At 42.5% G+C, this 20,947-nt stretch overlaps 1 long non-coding RNA gene across 1 annotated transcript in view; it reads right to left on the bottom strand.

Moving 5' to 3' along the window:
- The window catches only part of LOC141583558 (uncharacterized), a 72,718-nt gene that overhangs the window by 13,139 nt on the left and 38,632 nt on the right, over positions 1 to 20,947 (bottom strand). Inside the window, exon 2 of the long non-coding RNA XR_012516213.1 lies at positions 745 to 1,033. This is a non-coding gene — a long non-coding RNA (uncharacterized LOC141583558). The remainder of the gene's footprint in view (positions 1 to 744; positions 1,034 to 20,947) is intronic.

Genomic DNA, 20,947 nt, shown 5'->3' with positions numbered 1-20,947 from the left:
CAGACCCATATAAAATTTACTATATAAACAACAATGCATTGCAGTGAGTCCAGACCCCATTCTGCCTCAGCCACCAGGACTGCATGGGATGCTACCTGGCACAGGTAAGGGTGGAGTGATGACATTTCTTTGCTGTGTCTCATACTGTTCTTGCCCCTGCAAAGGACTGGGATGTAAGCTTGCTTCAAAGCCCTATTAAAATCAAATTTCAGAAATGTTTATATTTGCTTTAGTTGTATCCTTTAAGCAATTTATATGAACGGTGTCAGAAAAAAAATCCCTCAAAAATCCTTCTTGATCTGACACTTTTAAAAAAACCCACAAACTTAACTAACCATTGCCTTGGTATCCTCTCCTTGTATCTGTCCCCTATTCTATGTTCTCAAATTTCTGAGGCAAACTCTCCATTTGTCATCTGTTTGGAGACTCTCAGTCACCCCTTTTGAATCCAATGCTGTGGCCTGTCCCTGGATTTCCAGGCCTTTGTCCTGGAACTTATTTTCACACCCCCATCGCTGTACGTCCACGCGCACAGGCCAGCTCTCTGTCTTTTCCTCCTATTTTGGTTAGCTATGACTACATAGCAAACCACCTCCAAACTTCATGGCCCAGGACAACAGAACCATTTATGATTCGGTGGTTTGAGCAGGTCTCAGCAGGCAAAGCCTGTCTCTGTTCATGTATGGTCAGCTGGGACAGCTTGACTGGAATTGGAGGACCCACCACCACATTGACATTACTCACGTTGTTGGCAAGTTGGTGTTGGCTGGCGGCTGTGATCCAGCCAGGGCTGTCAGCTGAGGGCTTGAGTTCCCCTCCCTGAGGCCTCTCCATATGGCAAGGTTGGGCTTCTCGTGGCATGGCCATTCTAAGAGAGTTGGACTTCTTCCATGGAAGCCGACTTCCTCCAAAGAGCAGTAGCAGAAGCTGCCAGGCTTCTCAAAGTCCCAGAACATCCATTTCACCACGTTTCATTGCTCAAAAGAATCACAAGGTCGGCACAGATTCAAAGGGAGAGAGAACAGGCTCCCCTCTTGATGGAAGAGTGGCAAGTGAGAGAGGAGTTATTACTGAAGCTATCTTTGGAAATACAATATTCCAGACACACTGACACACCCATACCCTCTCCATGCCCAGCTCTAACTTTCAGAACTCCAGCACAAAAATGAGACTAATCTGCCTTTCTATATCCAGAAGGGATTTTGGACAGAAAAACTTTGCTTCAGTATACTGGGAATATGCTACCTAATTTACTATGAAAATGGCTGTGAAAGAGTGCAGCTCTTTGTCTCTCTGGGCTGAGCATTCTGGGACCATGTGCTTTGGCATCATCTTTTTCCACTATTAACCTTCGCCTTTGCACTGTGGTACCCATGTGTTTTAAAAGGGGTGTTTTAATTCCCCTTTTCAAATAGAATCAGTTCCTGTTTGCACACTGAACTAAACATGGATTTTCCATTGAGCTATATACCGTGACTTAACAACACCTGCAAACAGAAGGTGGGGCTGACTGCCGACCACAGGTCCCCAGGACCCAAGCCTGTTTACATGTGGGCATGTACTTAATTCTCTAAAACCTTTTTTACTATATTTTACAGGTTATATACATGAAGAATTCAGTCAAGCTTGACCAAGCAATTCTTCTACCCTCCTCTTACTCCAAAGGCATCAGTGAGGTCACTCTGTGGTGTTCAGCTGGCAGATGCCCTGGTCTAGAGAGTCGCAGGTGGGGTTATTCATGTGTCCGGCACCTTGGCAGGGATGGCTGGAAAGCTGTACTCAGCTGGGACTGTCTACTGGAGTGCCCACCTGCAACCTCTCTAGCACAATGGTCTCAGGCTAGTTGGACTTGTTACATGGCAGCTGGCTGCCCCCACTGCTCCCCACCCCTACCCCCTGCAAATGTTCCAAGAGAACCAGACAATAGCTGAATGCCTTCTTACATTTAGACTTAGAAGTCACATATGCCCCTTTAGCCACATTCTCCTGGTTACTAGAAAGTCACAGGCCAGTCCAGGTTCAAAGGAAGAGAACTAGACACATCTCCTGCTGGGGACGTGGTAAGGTCCTGCTGTAGAGGAGCTGATTGGATCTGAGGCACTGTTGCTGCCATTTTGAAACATGGTAACTTCCCACAGCTGGCTCAGACCTTGGCAAAAGGGCAGTTAAATGAAGCTTGCCTCTCCATTCCTGCTGCTCTCGCCCATGTTTCTCCCTCTTTTGTTGTTCTTACCTTTAGATTTCACCATGATCCCTGGTAGCCTCCCTCCCCTTTCCCAGCCTCAGAGTCTACCTCACTCTCCTGGTGCTTCCTCCTTTACAGAACTTACCTATTTTATATCCCATTTCCTCCTGACCCCATTACATGCCTGGATACAGCACTTTGTAATAGAGAGAGCACTGAACTGAAAAGCCATGTCCTGATGCTTCCACTAATGATTGGTGTTATCCTAGGTAGTTCATAACTATTGCAGTTTTCTTATTTACACAATGCTGGAGTTTGGGGGATAGGATGAAACAGTCTTTAGTATCAACTCTAATCATTTCTAAATCTAAACCAGAAATAAATGGATAGCAGCAGAAAATCATTATTTAGCCCCACTGAAAATATCCACTCAGCACCTACCTTAAAGAATTCTGGGTTACTACAGACTATAAGAAAAAAAGTAAGATAAAATCCTTACTCTTGCAGAATCAGAATATTCATTGGCAGACACAAATAGAGGAAAAGTTAACAGAGCTAGGAAGAATGCCACTGGATGACAGAGCATGATTCATTGTAAATAAGTAATCGAGGAAGTTCGTATTCTGGATTCCTTCAGTAATGCAATCGTCCATTGAACAGTAAGGTGGCTTTGGAGGTAAGACACATTTTAACAGGTTTTTTATTTGTTTTTATGTACATATCTAAGCCAAAGGAAGAGACTGTATGAGGACGTGGGTTACAGTGTCAAGACCAGCAAATGACATTCTGGCTGGGGGAAGTATAAACTCGTCCAGCAATACGACATACTGCACCTGTAGCCAGGCACCTCAGGAAAGCCATGTTCTGTGCAGAAGTCCATATAGGAAAAAACTTTTAAGAAATATTATTTTCCTTTCCACTCACCCTGAAGTGAGAAAAAATGTCAGAGAACTGCTTCATTTGCTATGCCTGCATTGGCTCCAAGTATTTGTGACAGAGAGAACAGCAGTGTACAAGCTAGCTGCAGGTTTTTGCAACAGAACCTCATTCTATGCCTTCCACTATAATGATTTAAATAACAAATCATGTCAGTGAGGGAAAACAATGCCCATCTTCAGTATATCTGCCTGACTGACTTTGCCATCCTTAAAGTTAATCTAAGAAAGAACATCTAGGCAGGCATTTGAGCTTGAGTTTTCTCCAATGTGAGTGACACGCTAGTGGTACTATACGGATGTCATGACCAAGTGTGAGTAGGTCACCAGGCCTAACTCCTGGCTAGCACTTAGCAAATGCTCAGTGAAGGTTTTGCAACTGTGCACTGGAGTTCAGATGCTTTCTCAGGAAGTTTTGTGAAGACTAAACTTTGATTGGATATAAGTGGGGTGAGAGAAAACCAAACTTAGGCCAAGACAAAGGGGTCAAGCTATTACAGAGAAGGAACTACTGTCACTGTCCAGAATTACGTCCAACTGGAGAAAAGCCCATCTCCTCAGTTGTCTCTGACCACCCCAGTTCCCAGCCATCTGCACCCACGGCAGGCGAATGCTATGCTGGGACATGGGCATGACTGGGCAACAGTGGATATCTGCAGGCTCTAAGACAAAGCAGTGTGGCAAGAGAGAGCTTGGTTCTCTCACCAGGACCTAGTCGCATAGGAGGGGATGCAATGCCACAGAAGGGACATAGAATTCACATTAGTTGAATTCCACATGTTGAACCATCCTTGCAGCCTAGGGATAAATCCCACTGGGTCATGGTGTATGACGCACATTGTATACCTGTTAGAGCTGCTGTTATCAGAATGTCAAAAGATAAATTGGTGAATATGTGGAGAAATTTAAACCCTTGTACACTATTGGTGGGAAAGTAAAATGGTACAGCCACCATGAAAACAGTATGGAGCTTCCCCAAAAAATTAAAAATAGAACTGCCATTTTGGGTATAGATCCAAAAAATTTAAATGAGAATCTCAAAGAGATATCTGCACTCCATGCTCATTGCAGGATTACTCACAATATTCTAGATATGGAAATAATCTAAATTGTATTGATGGATGAATGAACTGAAGAAAATGCAGTATATATATTAAATGGAATATTATTCCATGTTGAAAAAAGAGAAATCCTCCCATATGTGACAACATAGTTGAATCTGGGGGACAGTATGTGAAGGGAAATCAGTTACTCAGAGAGGACAAGACTGCCTAATTTCACTCATGAGGTATCTAAAATCGTCAAACTCATAGAAGCAGAGAATGGTGATTGGGGGTAGGTCTGGGCAGGGATAGATAGGAAGTTGTTGCTTGGTAGATAAAAACTTTCAGTTGTTCAAGATGAATAACTTCCTGAGATCTGCTGTGCAACACAGTTTCTATAGTTAATGATACTGTATTGTATTGTGCAATTAAAAAATGTAAGAGGTTCTATCTCATGTTGTGTTCTTACCTGCAGAAAGAAGAGGCGGGCACCAGGAAATCTTTGGGGGTGATAGATATGTCTACCACCTTGATTGTGGTGATGGTTTCACAGGTGTATGCTTATGGCTTAACATTAAATTGTATACATTAAATATGGGAGACGTTATTCATATATCAATTATACTTCAGTAAAGCAGTTTTTTAAAAAAGGAAGAAGAAGACTTAAGCCACTGGAAGACTCTTAAAGAAACTGCACCAGAAATATCTTTCTTACAGTGAACTTTTTCTTACTGGTATTTTTCCAAAGTAAGCATAGGTATTTCAGGCCAGTGTTCTGGTCTTTCTGCTATTTCAGCTTAAAATCCCTCCTTTTGAAAATCACCTCGGTACTGCTAGCTCAGCTGTGGCACTTCCTCCCACAACCTGAAACTAATGATGTGACTTGACTTGCTCAAGCCCTTAAGCTGAAAGATACAAATCTTTGTATAGCAAGATTTTGCTATCAAAATCTATATGAATAGTCTATTTTGATGTTGCTTTTCTACTTTAGTAATTTCAGGGATTATTTATCTGCAAAAGAATAAAGGACTTGAAATAATATTTAAATAATAAAGATGGCTTTTCAGTATCTTTTTGTTTACAAGTCATGTGCTTTTGTGGAAGATTTACAAAACATAATAAAGTACACGGGAAAAAATTACTTGACTGTTTATAACCCCACTGCCATGAGAAACATCACTGTAATAGTTTTTTTCAATGAAGTCAATCTGTACTTTTTTGAAATATGCTTTTGTTTTTCACTCAGCAGCATATAGTGAAGGGCATTTTCTGGCAACAACTAAACATACACTCTGTTTTCAGTCCTGAGTCAGAATGTTGCCTTTTGGGGTATTATTAAAAATAAACAAAAAACTTTGGTTAACAGCAAAATCAAAAGTAAATTCAACCCAATAACGTAATTTTGGGGATGACATTAAAAATAGCTTGTATGTTTTATTAATACAATTGACTATTATTAACCATGGTCTTTGAATTATTTCAATATGGACATTTTTGTTATCTTCATTTTCTTTGCATTTGAACAGTTCTAGTCAGCCAGTCTGCATAATTAGGCATTAGGATAATTAACACTAGTTTCCATAATAATCTTTAAATTATTATTCTAATAGTATCTCCAATCAGAGTCTTAACACAATAAAAATTTCTTTCTTGATCATGCAATATTTTATAAAGTGTAGGCAACTGTGCTCCTTGGCTCTACTACAAGCAATAACTAAAGGATATGTGCTCATTCCATTTAGTGGTTACTCCATCTGGAACATGTGACTATGGAAGGAGAAGAAAGAGTAGCAAGAGTAGGGAATCATCAAGTGGGTTTATGTCAACATGGAAGTGGTGCACATGAATTCTTCTTTGGTCATAATTTAGTCAAATGTCCTGAACCTGACTGTGAGGCAGCCTGGGAAATGTAGTCTTTTTTTGTGTCTATAAAAAAGAAGCCAATTGATAAACATCTAACAATCGACAGGACCACTTACAAATGAGCTGTTCCTTATGATTCCACCTTAACATCATTTGTTGTTTCCAGCTATTATATGGCTATTCATTGTACAACCAATTGGATTCCATAAATCAAATCTCTCCTTGATGGCTAAAACAGCCAGAACACAGTATATGGAAACACACGCACACACACACACACACACACACACAGAGCACCCCCACACACACACACTCTCTCATTGCTAATAGCATAGTTGATTTGAGTATATTAATAATAGATCTTTGCAGTAAGCATTGTCAGAAACTGCTGGATGTTTTACTTCCATTCATTAACTCAATTGATCTTCACAGAATTGTCAGGCAGGCATTAATTATATCCTCATTTTACAGATGAGGAAATGAAACCTGAGTAAAATAAAGTGCTCAAATCTGCACAATGACATAGTAGCAGGCCTGGGACCTATCCAGGTCCACTTGGCTCTAGAACCTATGCTACTAGCTCCTGTACCATACTGACCTCCTGCTTGGAAAGACACTGCCAGAATGAGGTGGAAGAAAGTCCTGTGGGACAAGAGCTTCGGGCTTTTCTGATCTTCCTGTCATAGTGGTTCTAGGCTGGGTTCTCTGCATCCTGGAGCCCCTCTGTCTGATCCATTTGACAGTTTTGCCACACATAACCCAGACTGAAATGGCAAGTGGCCTAGGTTTATGTTGTGCCACAGAATGACGGTTGTCGCTGCTCTGCTCTGACAAAGCTTCCTTTGTTTTCCAACCTGAACTGTGGACTGGTCCGAATATGCAGCATGGCTATAAAATGCAACGTGTTACATTGAGTATGGGCTACATCTGGTTATACTTGATATCTTGCTGTGTGCTATCTTTACATGTTTACATGTGCCAATTTTACTTCCGCAACTAGAAGGTAAATTTGGGACAAAAGCCCATGTATTTCCTAATAGTAGAAGCACGTAAGAAGCTTGTATTGATCTAGGGTGGGCAGCCTAACAAACAATGCAGGTAATCCTGTTGTTGGCTCTGTGCCTCAGTTTACTTTTCTGTAAATCAGGGGTTTTGGCTGGAAGAGCTCTAAGGGCCTGCCCAGCTTTGTGATTCTCCATATTATTGGGCAGTGTTCTTCAAGGGTGCACTATCAAAAAGCTTAGTAAATTTTTCCTGCAAAGGCAAAGTCATTGAATTGTCAGAGGGTGAGTATGGTCACATTCTCCCTAGCTAACAGTAAAAAACACATGTGACTATAACTGGGTTTCCACAAAGAAAGTTGAATTTTCAAGTGACAAAAACTCATTATTATAAAATGACTAATAATGCAGCCAAGAACCATAAAGTGAATCTTGCCCAAGTCATTAATCAAGTGATACACTTTAAAGAGAAGTTTCCTTACCCATATTGTTAGTCAAATCAAGTAAATATTGTCTGCATTGTCCACTGAGAAATTACAGGAAGATTTGTTAAGAAATTGAGCAAATTAAATTTCTTGGAGAAATTTCACAATTAAGGATTCTTTCAACAAAGGGACTTCAAGAAGTCAGGTAGGCTGCACAGTTTGATCATCTTTGGGCTTCACTCAGCTTCTTTCTAATGGCATAATGCAGTGAGGCTTGAGGCAAATTCGACTTGTCTCAGAGGTCAGTTGCTTTCTAGACCTGGGAAAATACTGTTCAAGAAGCAATTGCTTTGTGACAAAGACCCTGAAACCCACTGGCCCTTTCTCTTAAGTCAAATGGCTTGCCTTCCTTTCTGGTTCATCAAATAGGTTGTTGCTTTGCAGAATCAAAAGCCTCAAACAGTTGAGCTTCATTTGAATGTGATGGCATCTCATAGAAGAATGTGCTATTTAGCTTTATCCTATACTGTTATTGCTACCACATGAAGAAGATAAAAGAGGAAGCAGAGTTCTGGGAGCTGCAATGAATGAGTTACCACATAGACGGAAGTGCTTAATACAACCTGAGACATGAGGCTACTGAAAGTTTTAAATAATGACCCACTTTACCATAAGCCAGGTTATAATAACAGCTGGAGGTCAAAGCAATCTATGGGTGCCAAGTCAGGATGAAAGTAGACCAGGTTACATTTACTCAATGACAAAACATTTAGTAAATCCAGGTAATGTTTTTTTAAACATTAAAGCACCTTTAAGTCCAGGTAAACAGTTGACTTTTTCCTTTCTTGTGGAGTGTTGCAACATCTAGAAACACTACCTTGAACTTCTTCAGGAATTTTGTGATCTAAATTTACAAACTGGCTCCAAACGCATACACGCATACACACAGACACAGACACACACACACACACATTAGAAAGCTCCTTTCCTTTTTTGCTGGGTCTTCCAAACATCTACAGGGTCCCTGGGTCCCTCAGAAGCAGGGCTTCTACAAGTATGGAAGAATGTGTCTTCTTCCTTTTGAAGAATGATGGGAGCAGAAGGGAAGATTTATGTGGGCAATAAGATTTCTTAGCCCACCTTTCATTCTTGTTATAATTTAATATAGTCCTCAAATAAAAAATGAATGATGGATGAATTATTTCTTGGAAATAATTGGCAAGTGAGCTCTTTGTATGAATGTGGCATTACAATCTGTCCTCCCTGACGTTCATCAAGACTCTTCTATTGTGCATCATGATGAAATGTCAATCAGGACTCCTGGGGTTTGTGGCTGAGCACACAAAAATGCTGCCTACTTCTCACTTTGACTTGCACCTGACCCCAAATGCGGAAGAGGGCTTTGTCAAAGCCACAGTTCATGGACAAACCAGTGCTCAGTCTTAGATTGCCTAAAATACCCTCCCCTTCATGCAGCTCTTTCCTAAATGCCACAAAACTAAATGCTACACATTAATTAAATGCACACACATAACCTGAGAATGGTCTTCATTTCTCTTATTTAAGACAACAAATTTTCTTATGGACCAAAAGGCCTGAAACAGAAATGTAGACATGAATTCTACATTATTATAGGACCAGTTATGTATAAGACAGACACGTCCAACCTGAAGGAAAATTCTAAAATCTGATCCAGAATATTACTTACTCGAGTCACTTAGGAAAGCATTTTCAAACTAACACAGGGTAGAAGTCAGCAGCAGGAAGTTTTGTTACCGAAGAATTAGTCCCTACTAGTGGCTGAAAAACTACTACCCTCCACCAGGCACACCTGTGCACCTGCCTGAAACCATGGCTTACCATACAGCCTCCAGGGACACTACATCTCTCCCAGCATGGAGCTCCCTCACAACAGCGAAATACTGTGAGTTCTTGTCAGCAATCTTGGTCTCCACTCACTCACTTCTTCCACTCATTCACCTTCCACTCACTCTTCCACTCACTCCACTCCTCCACTCACTCACTCACTCCTCCACTAATTCCTCCACTCATTCCTCCACTCACTCACTCCTCCACTCACTCCTCCACTCACTCACTCCTCCACACACTCACTCCTCCACTCTCACTCCTCCACTCACTCCTCCACTCACTCCTCCACTCACTCCACTCACTCCTCCACTCACTCCTCCACTCACTCCTCCACTCACTCCTCCACTCACTGACTCCACTCCTCCACTCACTCCTTTATTCACTCCTCCACTCACTCCACTCCTCCACTCACTCCTCTACTCACTCCTCCACTCACTCCTCCACTCACTCCTCCACTCATTCACTCCTCCACTCACTCCACTCCTCCACTCACTCCACTCCTCCACTCACTCCTCCACTCACTCACTCCTACACTCATTCACTCCTCCACTCATTCACTCCTCCACTCACTCACTCCTCCACTCACTCCTCCACTCACTCCACTCTTCCACTCACTCCTCCACTCACTCACTCCTCCACTCACTCACTCACTCCACTCTCTCACTCCTCCACTCCTCCACTCACTCCTCCACTCACTCCTCCACTCACTCACTCCTCCACTCACTCCTTCACTCACTCCACTCCTCCACTCACTCCATTCCTCCACTGTCTCACTCCTCCACTCACTCCATTCCTCCACTGTCTCACTCCTCCACTCACTCCTCCACTCACTCCACTCACTCCTCCACTCATTCACTCACTCCTCCACTCACTCCACTCCTCCACTCACTCCTCTACTCCTCCACTCACTCCTCCACTCATTCACTCCTCCACTCACTCCACTCCTCCACTCACTCACTCCTCCACTCACTCCTCCACTCATTCACTCCTCCACTCACTCCACTCCTCTACTCACTCACTCCTCCACTCACTCCTCCATTCACTCACTCCTCCACTCACTCACTCCTCCACTCGCTCACTCCTCCACTCGCTCACTCCATTCACTCCTCCACTCACTCACTCCTCCACTCACTCACTCCTCCACTCACTCCTCCACTCACTCACTCCTCCACTCACTCCTCCACTCACTCCTCCACTCACTCACTCCTCCACTCACTCCTCCACTCACTCCTCCACTCATTCACTCCTCCACTCACTCCACTCCTCCACTCTCACTCCTCCACTCACTCCTCCACTCACTCACTCCTCCACTTACTCCTCCACTCACTCCACTTACTCCTCCACTCACTCACTCCTCCACTCACTCCTCCACTCACTCCTCCACTCACTCACTCCTCCACTCACTCCTCCACTCACTCCTCCACTCACTCACTCCTCCACTCACTCCTCCACTCACTCCTCCACTCACTCCACTCCTCCACTCTCACTCCTCCACTCACTCCTCCACTCACTCACTCCTCCACTTACTCCTCCACTCACTCCACTTACTCCTCCACTCACTCACTCCTCCACTCACTCCTCCACTCACTCCTCCACTCACTCACTCCTCCACTCACTCCTCCACTCACTCACTCCTCCACTCACTCCTCCCTCTCTCACTCCTCCACTCACTCCTCCACTCACTCCTCCACTCACTCACTCTTCCACTCACTCGCTCCGCCACTCACTCCTCTATTCCTCCACTCACTCACTCTTCCTTGCACTTTTTTACTCACTCATTGTCCACTTATTCTGCCACTCACTACCTTACACTCCCTCCCTCCTCCACTCACTGTAACATAATGTCTCTACCCACCATTGCACTAAAGTGGCCCCTGCTAAGGCCACTCATGCTCTTGAGAACCTAAATCAGTGTTCACTTTTCAGTCCTCATTTTACCTGATGTCTTCATATTAGTTACATGCTCCCTTTTTGGTTTTGTTACCCTTTTCATTAACTTTTTTGTTCTGTTTTTTTCTCACTGATTTGTCCCCTTCGTTCTCCTTTTGTAGGTCTCCCTTCTCTACAGGACCTCAGAACTTGAAAGATGGTGGTGTGCTGGGTTATAATCCAGGCCTCATCTTTAATCCTCCCTGGGGCTCATCTCAGTGACTCATGGATGTGTATATTTAGCACAGACCTCCCTTGAGAGCTCCAGATTCATGTGTTTCTCTGCATTATTTCCCTGACATCTGAAATTCAACTTGTTCAAAATTTCATTTGTGTTCTATTTATTCCCCACATCACCAGCCTGGCTTTTTTCTGGTGTTTTCTCTGAGGAAATGGCATCACTATAAACTGAGGGGTTTTGCAATGCATCTGGATGTTGTCTGCTTTCCCTCCCTCCCAGCTCACAGCAGTCACCAGGTCATTTCAACTTAACCTCCTCGGCGCCTGCTCCTTTCTCTTTATAACCACTTCCTGTAATGGTTTCCTGGCCACTCTCTCCAATTCCGCTTTTGCCTCCTTTAATCCTCTCTCCTCACAGCTGCCACATGCCTCTCCATGAGCTGAAATCTTCTGTCCAGTGAATTCCCAGTGCTTTTAGTCAATTCCTAATATGAACCATGAAGCCTTACCTTGCCTATCTCTTCAACCTCATTTCTCTCTGTCTCCCATGCTCTTTAGACAGCAAAGACCCAAGCTTTTTTCAAGTCCTTCACAGTGCAGCCTCCTCGCATCCCTCAGACTTTGCCTGTGCTGTTTTCTTTCTCTAGCACACTCTTCCCACCCTCCCCCCACTCCCCTGCCTTACTCCTACCTCTTCTTGGGGCCTCAGTTTAATTGTTATTTTCTTAGAGAAGCCTTTCCTCGATCTCTAAATTGTTAGGACTCTTGCTCTATTTTCTTGTGGCACTGGACTTTTCCCTCATAGCGTTTATCAGCTCTAACTGAGTCATTATTTCTTCATGTGGTTTATAGACTGCTTGTATGTACCGCAGAACAGTCCAGAGCACTGGTTCTGGAGTCAGACTGTACAAACTCAGATCCCAGCTCTGCCATCCCATATCACTCCTCTATGATTTCATTTCCTCATCTGCCCAATGGGGTTAACAACAGCAGCTATTTCACAGGGTCACTCTGAGCATTAGATTAGATAGCAAGTAGCTTGTGCCTGGTACTCAATAAAAATTAGGAAGAAAATCTTAGTAAGTACTAAATACTTGTTTGCTAAAAGAACGAACGCTTTCCAATAAAGTGGAGATGACTGCATTTGCCCTGTCAACCCTTCAAGATGTATGTAAGATGGAATCCATTTCTGAGCGTGAAAGGCTTTCTAACTTGTGTTAGGCTCTACAAACACAGAGTCCTGCTGTTGCTGTTTGTACTTCCCAGCCTTGACTTGTATCTTGCTTGACCAAAATGTCTCAGTGCCTCCATTTTGTTTTTAGTAAGAGTGAAATGAAAACAGAATTATATATCACATGGTCTTACATGTAAAAATGTTTTTTCCAGAGAGCAAAAACTGCATTGTCCCCATTCCCAATAAGGAGAGACAGCTTAGCAAACACAAGACTCCCTTCCCAGGAGCATGCAGAGAAAGCAGGGAAAAGAAATCTTCCCCAGGCTCTCCTTGAGCTGTGTAAACACAGCCTCCCTGACCCTGGGGCTGACAGTCTAGCATTTGATGCCCTGGGATAATTTGTAGGCTTTAGTAAACAATGGACCTTGAAGTTTTCCTTCGGGGGAGAGGTACTATTTAAAACTCGGCAACAGCTGAATTCTAATGTACGGCAGCAGGAGCAGCAGTGAAAGTTTGCTGCTGAGCCTGAGATAGGCCCCTAATTAATCAAACTCCCTACCCTGTCCGCAGTCAATGCATTTTCTCTCATTCAGTTCATTGCTATATAGAAGAGCACATTCTTGCTATGAGTAGAGTTCTAAAAGTTTATGGATTCTGAGGGTGGGACGGTATCTTAGGTCTGCTGAATTCAAAAGCCTATTCCATGACATCAGCAATTCTCTCCTTGATGTGTGGCCAAGCTGCAGGTCCCAACCTTCCTAGATGGGGTCCTTTAGCACAAGGGTGGGAAGGCCCCAGGCTATGTCCAATGTGGAGACAGCTCCTGGTTGATCCACTCAGTGGGACTCTGGGTCAAGCAAGGAGAGCCAGATGCAGCAGGGATGACACAGCCAAGGTTGTGGCTGGAACTGAGAGAGGATGCTGGGAGACAAAGGATACTTGGGTGAAAATGTCAATGGGGAGGAAATAGTAAATGCAGGCATCAGAGGCCAGGTGAGATGGCAGAGAATGAAGCCCTCCTGTCACATTGAGCAAAACATCCCTCTTGGATGCCCACAAGTCCCAGGGGATTTCCACACTATCTCTAATGGTGAAGGAGAACTTAAGGGGAAAACAAAATACTATTGAAAAATACTGAGAGAAGCATTGGGTTGGGCGTCAGGAGCTCTGTTTTCCAGTTCTGATCCTACCACTTGAGCCATTTGGATAAAGGACTTAATCAAAATAGAATGGTTTCATAGTTGTCAGAGCACTCAAAGCTATAGGTGCTCAGCAGATTCAGTGCCAAGTGTCTTTCTGTTAGAAGTGTTCTAGTTAGCACTCCCCACTTTGATCAAGAAGTTAACACATAGCTGACCGCAGACCCCAAGCACTTTGGAAGGCAAGGCATTGTCAGGCTGCTGTGATAAGTACATACAGTACAGTGTGAAATTTCTAGAGGGCTGTCAGGAGAGACAGCCTCTGACAGGAAATGCCAAAAGATCCTGCCAGTAGAATTTTGTTTTCTCACAAATCTCCTAAGAATCACTCTAAATGTCACTATGCACAAACCTGCTTGATCATCTCAATGAAACTGCACCTTTCAGAATTTCAGTTGTGGCCCCAGCTATTGCTCTGAAACCCATCACTGTGTTTGTGCTGAGACCTTACCTTCCCAGAGCTGCTTCTAGCTCAAGGCTGAGCATGGCAGGCACTGAGGCAGGCCCATTGCTGGGAGACAAGGGCCTCCTTTGACGCCCAACTTTGACTGGCAGTAGACCTATGCCTCAAACTGATGACTCTATTGGCCTCCTTGACTCCCTGCCGACCTCAGGCATTTCCCAAAGAGATCTTTCGCACGTCTCATTCCATCTATTTTCTTTTCTTTTTCTATTAAAGATAGATAGATAGATAGATATTTTTTGGGGGGGGACAGGGTCTTGTTCTGTTGCCCAGGCTAGAGTGCAGTGGTGTGATGATGGCTCACTGCAACCTCAACTTCCTGGGCTCAAGCCATCCTCCCACCTCAGCTTCCCATGTAGCTGGGACCACAAGTGTGCACCATGGTGCCTGGCTAATTTTTTTTTTTTTTAACTTTTTGTAGAAGCACAGTCTACCTGTGTTGTTGCCCAGGCTGATCTCGAACTCCTGGGCTCAAAGGATCTTCCTGCCTCAGCTTCCAAGTGCTGGGATCATAGCATGAGCTACCATGTCCGGCCTTCATCCCATCTTGGTGCCTGCTTCTTAGAGGGCCTGGACTCACACAGCTTATTAACCACTTCAAAACTCATCGAATGAATGACTGACATTTTTCACTAAATTGTTTCGCCTTTTCAGACAGAGCCATCAGGTCAATCTCTATGAGAAAACAGTATTAAAAGTTTCACGCAGCTAAACCAAAATAGAGATTTGGATCTGAAACTAGCAGTAGGTCCCCTTTCTTGTATCCATGTTTTTTGTCTAATTTGCATTAAGGCTTTAAAAGTTTCGGAGACTAGAACTCAAGCCATATCAATAACTGGGGGTCAGGCATGAACAAGTATGACTAGCAGACAACTGAAGGAGCAAAGAGAAGCCAGATTAGAATGAGGCACTAGGTACCTCTGAGCATCCACCCATGAACTGAAGCTGCCCCTTCAAAGCAGCCCTATCTGTGTTTAGCTGCCTTGGAGGGAAACACGGTATTTGTGTAGAAGTAAAAGCACTGACCTTCACACATTGCTGGTGGGAATGTACAATGGTACAGCTGTTGTGGAAAATAGTTTGGTGGTTCCTCAAAAAGTTAAACATAAAATTGCCATATGATCCAACAGTTGCACTCGTAGGTATATACTCAAAAAAAATTTAAAGCAGAGACTCAAATACATACTTGTGAGCCAATTTCCATAGCAGCATTATTCACAATAGCCAAAAGGTGGAAACCACCCAAATATTCATCAAAAGATGAATCCGTAAAAACAAAATGTAATATAGCCATACAAGGTATTATTCAGCCATTAAAATTCATAAAGTTCTGATGCGTGCTACAACATGAATGAATCTGAAGACATTATGCTAAACGGAAGGTGCCAAAATAAAAGGATAAGAATCGTATGATTCTACATATAAAAGGGACTTAGAATGTGGCAAATTCATAGGCAAAAAATCGATTAGAGGTTGCCAAGGGTTGGGGGAGGGAGAAATAAGGAGTTATTTGTTAATGGTTAGGAATTTCTGTTTGGGTTGATGAAAAAGTTTTGGAAATAGTGATGTTTGCACAACAGCATGAATGTAATTAATGCCATTGAATTGTAAACTTAGAAGTGGTTAAAATGGCAAATTTTCCATTGTATACATTTTACAATATTAAAAAATTAATAACACAATATTTTTTTTCAAAAAAAGCTATATTCAGATAATTCACATACTACACGAATCGTCCATTTAAACACTGATTTAATCAGTGTTTTTTCAGTGTGTTCTGGCAGTAACCAGGTATTGTTATTAATTTGTATTAATAATTATAACAATTATAACAATTCTGTTATTCATTTGTGTTAATTATAACAAGTCTGTTATTAATTTGTATTAATAATTATAACAATTCTGTTATTAATTTGTATTAATAATTATAACAATTATAACAATTCTGTTAACACAATACCTGGCTACTGCCAGAACACACTGAAAAAACACTGATTAAGTCAGTGTTTAAATGGACGATTCGTGTAGTATGTGAATTATCTGAATACAGCTGTTTTCTGAAAAAGCAGAAGCACTGGAGCAGCTCTGGGTCATGAAACCTGGCTGCAGGATCCCAGTAAGAGAGTCAGACCCAATGAAGACGGTGGCCATTTCCCTCTCCATTGGCAAATGCATGGCAGCAGCAAGGGCCCACGCACAGGGCGGGTGGCGTTTCCCAAGCCAGGTGGGCAGCCCCAGTGTTGTCATGCTAACCTAGGGCCGTACCTGGAGAAAGGCTTGCAAGTGAACGATAGCAAAGCACAAGCTGCCAGAGGAGTGAGAAGCACTTTGGAGGTATTCTAGAGGGACCCTTAAGTGAAGAGTGACCCCTGGAAGGCTCCTTAAAATATCAGATGTGGGGGAGACCTTGAAAAGGGACAAGGGCCCACGTGTTTCACGTTTCCCCTGGTGAGAACTGTCAAGCAAAACCTAAATACACACGTCAGTGTAATCACAGTTACTCCCTACATCATTTGCACTCCCATGCAGTCAGTCCAGGGATGCATGGTATTTAAGTCAAGAATCAATACAATCGTGTGGATAACAAATAAGACAGACAGATTTTGTTTTATTATCTGAGTTCCCTATTTGTGTACGCATGGTGTTTGAGCTCCGGATATGTTTCATTTTCTGAATTTTCCATTTCTAGCACAAGTGGGTATACTTAGGAAGGCCAAGGCAGGCGGGTCAGGAGGTCAAGAGTATAAGACCAGCCTGGCCAACATAGTGAAACCCCGTCTCTACTAAAAATAGAAAAAATTAGCCAAGTATGGTGGGCACCTGTAATCCCAGCTACTCAGGAGGCTGAGGCCAGAGAATCACTTGAACCTGGGAAGCGGAAGTCACAGTGAGCCAAGATCACACCATTGCACTCCAGTCTGGGAGACAGTGAGAGACTCCATCTCCAATTTTAAAAAAAGGAAGTACAAGGAAATGTGGGAAATATGCTGATTCTTATCAATATAAAAAGGTTATCTATACCGTCTAAAAGACAGACTTACAAATCTGATGTTGACTGGTCTCTTTTGAAACCAGAGCTCCTGTCAACATGAATGAATGAAATGTTCATTCATCCTAGGAGAAGGACACAAAATACTGAAGTAGGTGTGATGATGTTAAAATAAATCTCCATATTCTCAGTGTTGGCCATGCTTTCTCGCATTAAATTTCCATGTTAAAGCAATGACCAATGGACAGACTGTCAACACAACTCTCAAACACCTACCTGGCTACTGCCAAAACACACTGAAATGACATATTTGTGTGTATATAAAAATATAAGCTATATATATATATCACAACTAACAGGTTATTATGGAAAAATCATTATTTGGGATTATTGTTACTGACAGTGCATATTTTATTTTTAATTTTTGGAGAAAATAATATGTGCAATTATACATAGATAAATGTGTTCATAGGAGCAAGTTTCCCTCTCAGCGCCTCTCCTTATAAAAGCAACCATTGTTCCTTCCAGAGACTCAATATGACTTTCAATCTTGCTAAAATTTTATCTGTATTTGGGATAGATCAATAGAACCATTCTTAGAGACAAACCTCTTTTAGATTAATGGTTTGTTCACAAACAGAAATATGTGTATATGCAAACACATACACATGCACAGGTTAGGCAAAAGTCTCTAGCAGACTGGAAAAATAACTAAACAATGGGTTTATTCCTGTCTGTGCACAGAAAAAAAAAATTCTCAAAATGTATAGAGCTTCTAACACCTAAAAATGTTTGAATATTGATGATTGACAGGATTTTTCTGGCAGTGTTTTATTTTTAAAAAGTGGAGTTGCCCTGTGGAAATAAGTGCTTTTTTGTAGTGACTTGGACACCCCATACTGTGTATGGTGTGTATAGAAATATCCACACAAAATAGCTATACCTTTTAAACCATTTTCCTCCTGGCCCATTACTCTGCAGGGGTAATTTGAGTAGGCATTGATGATGATAAACACCACAGTTTAGAAGATGTTAAACCAACCTTATCAGAGCTCACATAGAGAAACAAATTAGGCAAACTGCAGTAATTTCAGCTAATGAAGTTTGATTCTAAACATCCAGATCAATTAGGCTTCAAGTACTTGCTTAGGTTCCTGCTCTGTAAGGCAGTGGGTACCTGCTAGGAGGACAGGGCTTGGGAGGACTCACAGAGGTTTGTAAATAAAGACAAAAGAAGTATTCAGTGCTTCCTGGAATGCACTTCACAGGCTTTACTGAATGAGGATCACATCGTACAAAACTGAAGGAAAAGCGGATGCTGCATGTGGAGGGCACATCTACGTGCACCCTCCTTATTGAGGGCCTCCTGGGTTGCAGTGCTCTAAAGACCTAGTATTGTGAGAATGCAGCCAGCCTTCTGAGTAAAAGCTACCCTGTAAGAAAATGGGCATAAATGAGGTAAAATGGCTTCCATGGAGGGGTGGGGATTCCAGAGGCTGGAAGTCAAGAGACGAGGAGAACCTAATCCTAGTTCTGCCAGGAACTACTGTGTTTTATCTCTCTCAGTCTTTGCTTCCTAATCCACAGAATGAAAGATCTAGAATGGATCATTATTCCTTCTGTCTCTTTAGTTTCAAGCCAGGTCTTCCTCTGAGCAGATGGGAAGTTCTACGTGCAGAAGTGTGTAACTGTGCTGGGTGTGCAAGCAGGAGCACACAGTTGCAAATGCATGTGAGGAGACTGAGGAGACTGGGGATAGGAGGAAGAAAAGGAATGAGGAAGCAACTCCCAACCTGGCCCTCTCCTGAATTTGGATGGATAAGTATGTCTTTAGAGACCTCAGCCTCCATGGCAGGCAGGCAGGCAGGCAGAGATGGCCTGAGGAGGCCAATGTCGAGGGCAAGACCTGGGCCTGAAGAGGCTGTTGTCAGGCAGGAGCTGTTATGTGCCCAGTGCTGTCCTGAAACTAATTCAGGCCACTATTTGCCATGGTAGTGGCAAGTTGAGAATTCTCACCAGGCACACATCTCAGAAAATTGACCCTCACAGTCACACTTACATATTTGCCTCACCCACAGACCCAGACAGACTGAAGGTGTCAACATTTTATTCCCTTCCATTTCCACTCCCTCAGTGTTCCTCACCACCATGGATACCCACTACTCCCGCCCTGCTCAGAACCTCCTGGAAACAGACAGCAACCCAGATAAGTGGCCTCCAAATATTTTTAGAGCACATATTCCCTATCTGTAAATATTTAGTAATAAAATACACATGCAATAGTGGTATACTACATGATTGCATACATTATTAAAATAGAAATGAAAATCACATTTATAAAAGAATAGAAATAGACATTTTCATTTTCCTGCCACACCCAAGTTTCATCTCACCTTCCCCTGGATGTAGCCACAGCAGAAGAAATAAGTTAAGCAATAACCAAATTATCTTGGGTTTTAAAAACATTTTCAGGACTTTGAATTTTATTGGAAGTATGCTGGGGAATTGCAGGAGAGGACTAGAGCCATATTGAGCATGATACTGAGTTCCAATAATTCATATGATTCTTTATCCCCATAAGATGTCAGCAAAAGTGTGAGTAAAGTTGGCCATGCAGTGGCAAGTTCTCCTTACCCTATATTGGGGGTTGGTAGATGATTGTGCTACTCTCCATGGACAACTCATTCATATTTAACTGGGAACCTCTGAACAAAATATCCTAATCCAAAGGCATGGCCTTCTATAGTGTAAATTTTAGACATCAAGGCACAGTACTCCTAAGCCCTCTATTTCTCTAGCAATAAAGCTGGTTCATACAAAGTTCAGTCTCCTCTGGGAACCCTTGCACGTCTATCATGTACAGGTTATTTACTATAAAACCCCTAGAAAAATCCCCTATGAGGTCTGCTCTCTCCTTCCCAGGATATTCAAATAGACATTCTCTTTTCAAACAGCCCCTAACTATCAAATCACTTGATTTTTATTGCAAAGAAAGAATAATTGCACCGGAATCCAGTGACCATGTTTTTGGGTTGCTCACAGAGAATTTCATAATTCAGAATTAATTAGGCAGTGAGTGAGAACAAGAGGCATATTTTGGTGTATTAATTCATGCCAAGTTCAAACTCATTCCATCTCTGTTGCCTGGTGTGAATAATTATGCCATTAATCCCAGGCAGGAGGAGAGCTATTGTGACTGCAACACATATCTAAAGCAAATAAAGAAAAATGTCACATCTCTCCTTCAACTAATGCTCTGAATAGAGCTACATAATAATAATAGTCTTATTTATTTATAGGGCATAAATCCCCTAGGGCTCAATAAGCCACAGGATAAGCAAAATGCCAGTTAAAGAGACAAGGAAAACTTTTCTAGTTATTAATAATTCTGAAACAAAGCTCTGGTTGAGGAAAATGACCAAGGGGAAAAGCTGAAAATTTAAGGAGAGCTTGGAAAAGGGCTAAAAGAAAGGCGCAATTGTGTGGCTTTTTCATTTTCCTCCCCCTTCCTATGGCATACTGCTCCCACTGTGACTCGGAGGGCCAGCCGTCTGGGGGAGAAAAGTTTGTCACAGTTTTTAGATTGGTGCAAAAGTAATGGCAAAAACAGCAATAACCTTTTCACCAATCTAATAATCAACCCTGACCATGACCCTGACGCTATACATCCCTTGCTGTGAAAGCAAAATAGG

The sequence above is a fragment of the Saimiri boliviensis genome, chromosome 2 (assembly GCF_048565385.1).
Source record: "Saimiri boliviensis isolate mSaiBol1 chromosome 2, mSaiBol1.pri, whole genome shotgun sequence".
NCBI classification, from domain to species: Eukaryota; Metazoa; Chordata; class Mammalia; order Primates; family Cebidae; genus Saimiri; species Saimiri boliviensis.
This window is presented reverse-complemented; position numbering and strand designations above follow the sequence as displayed.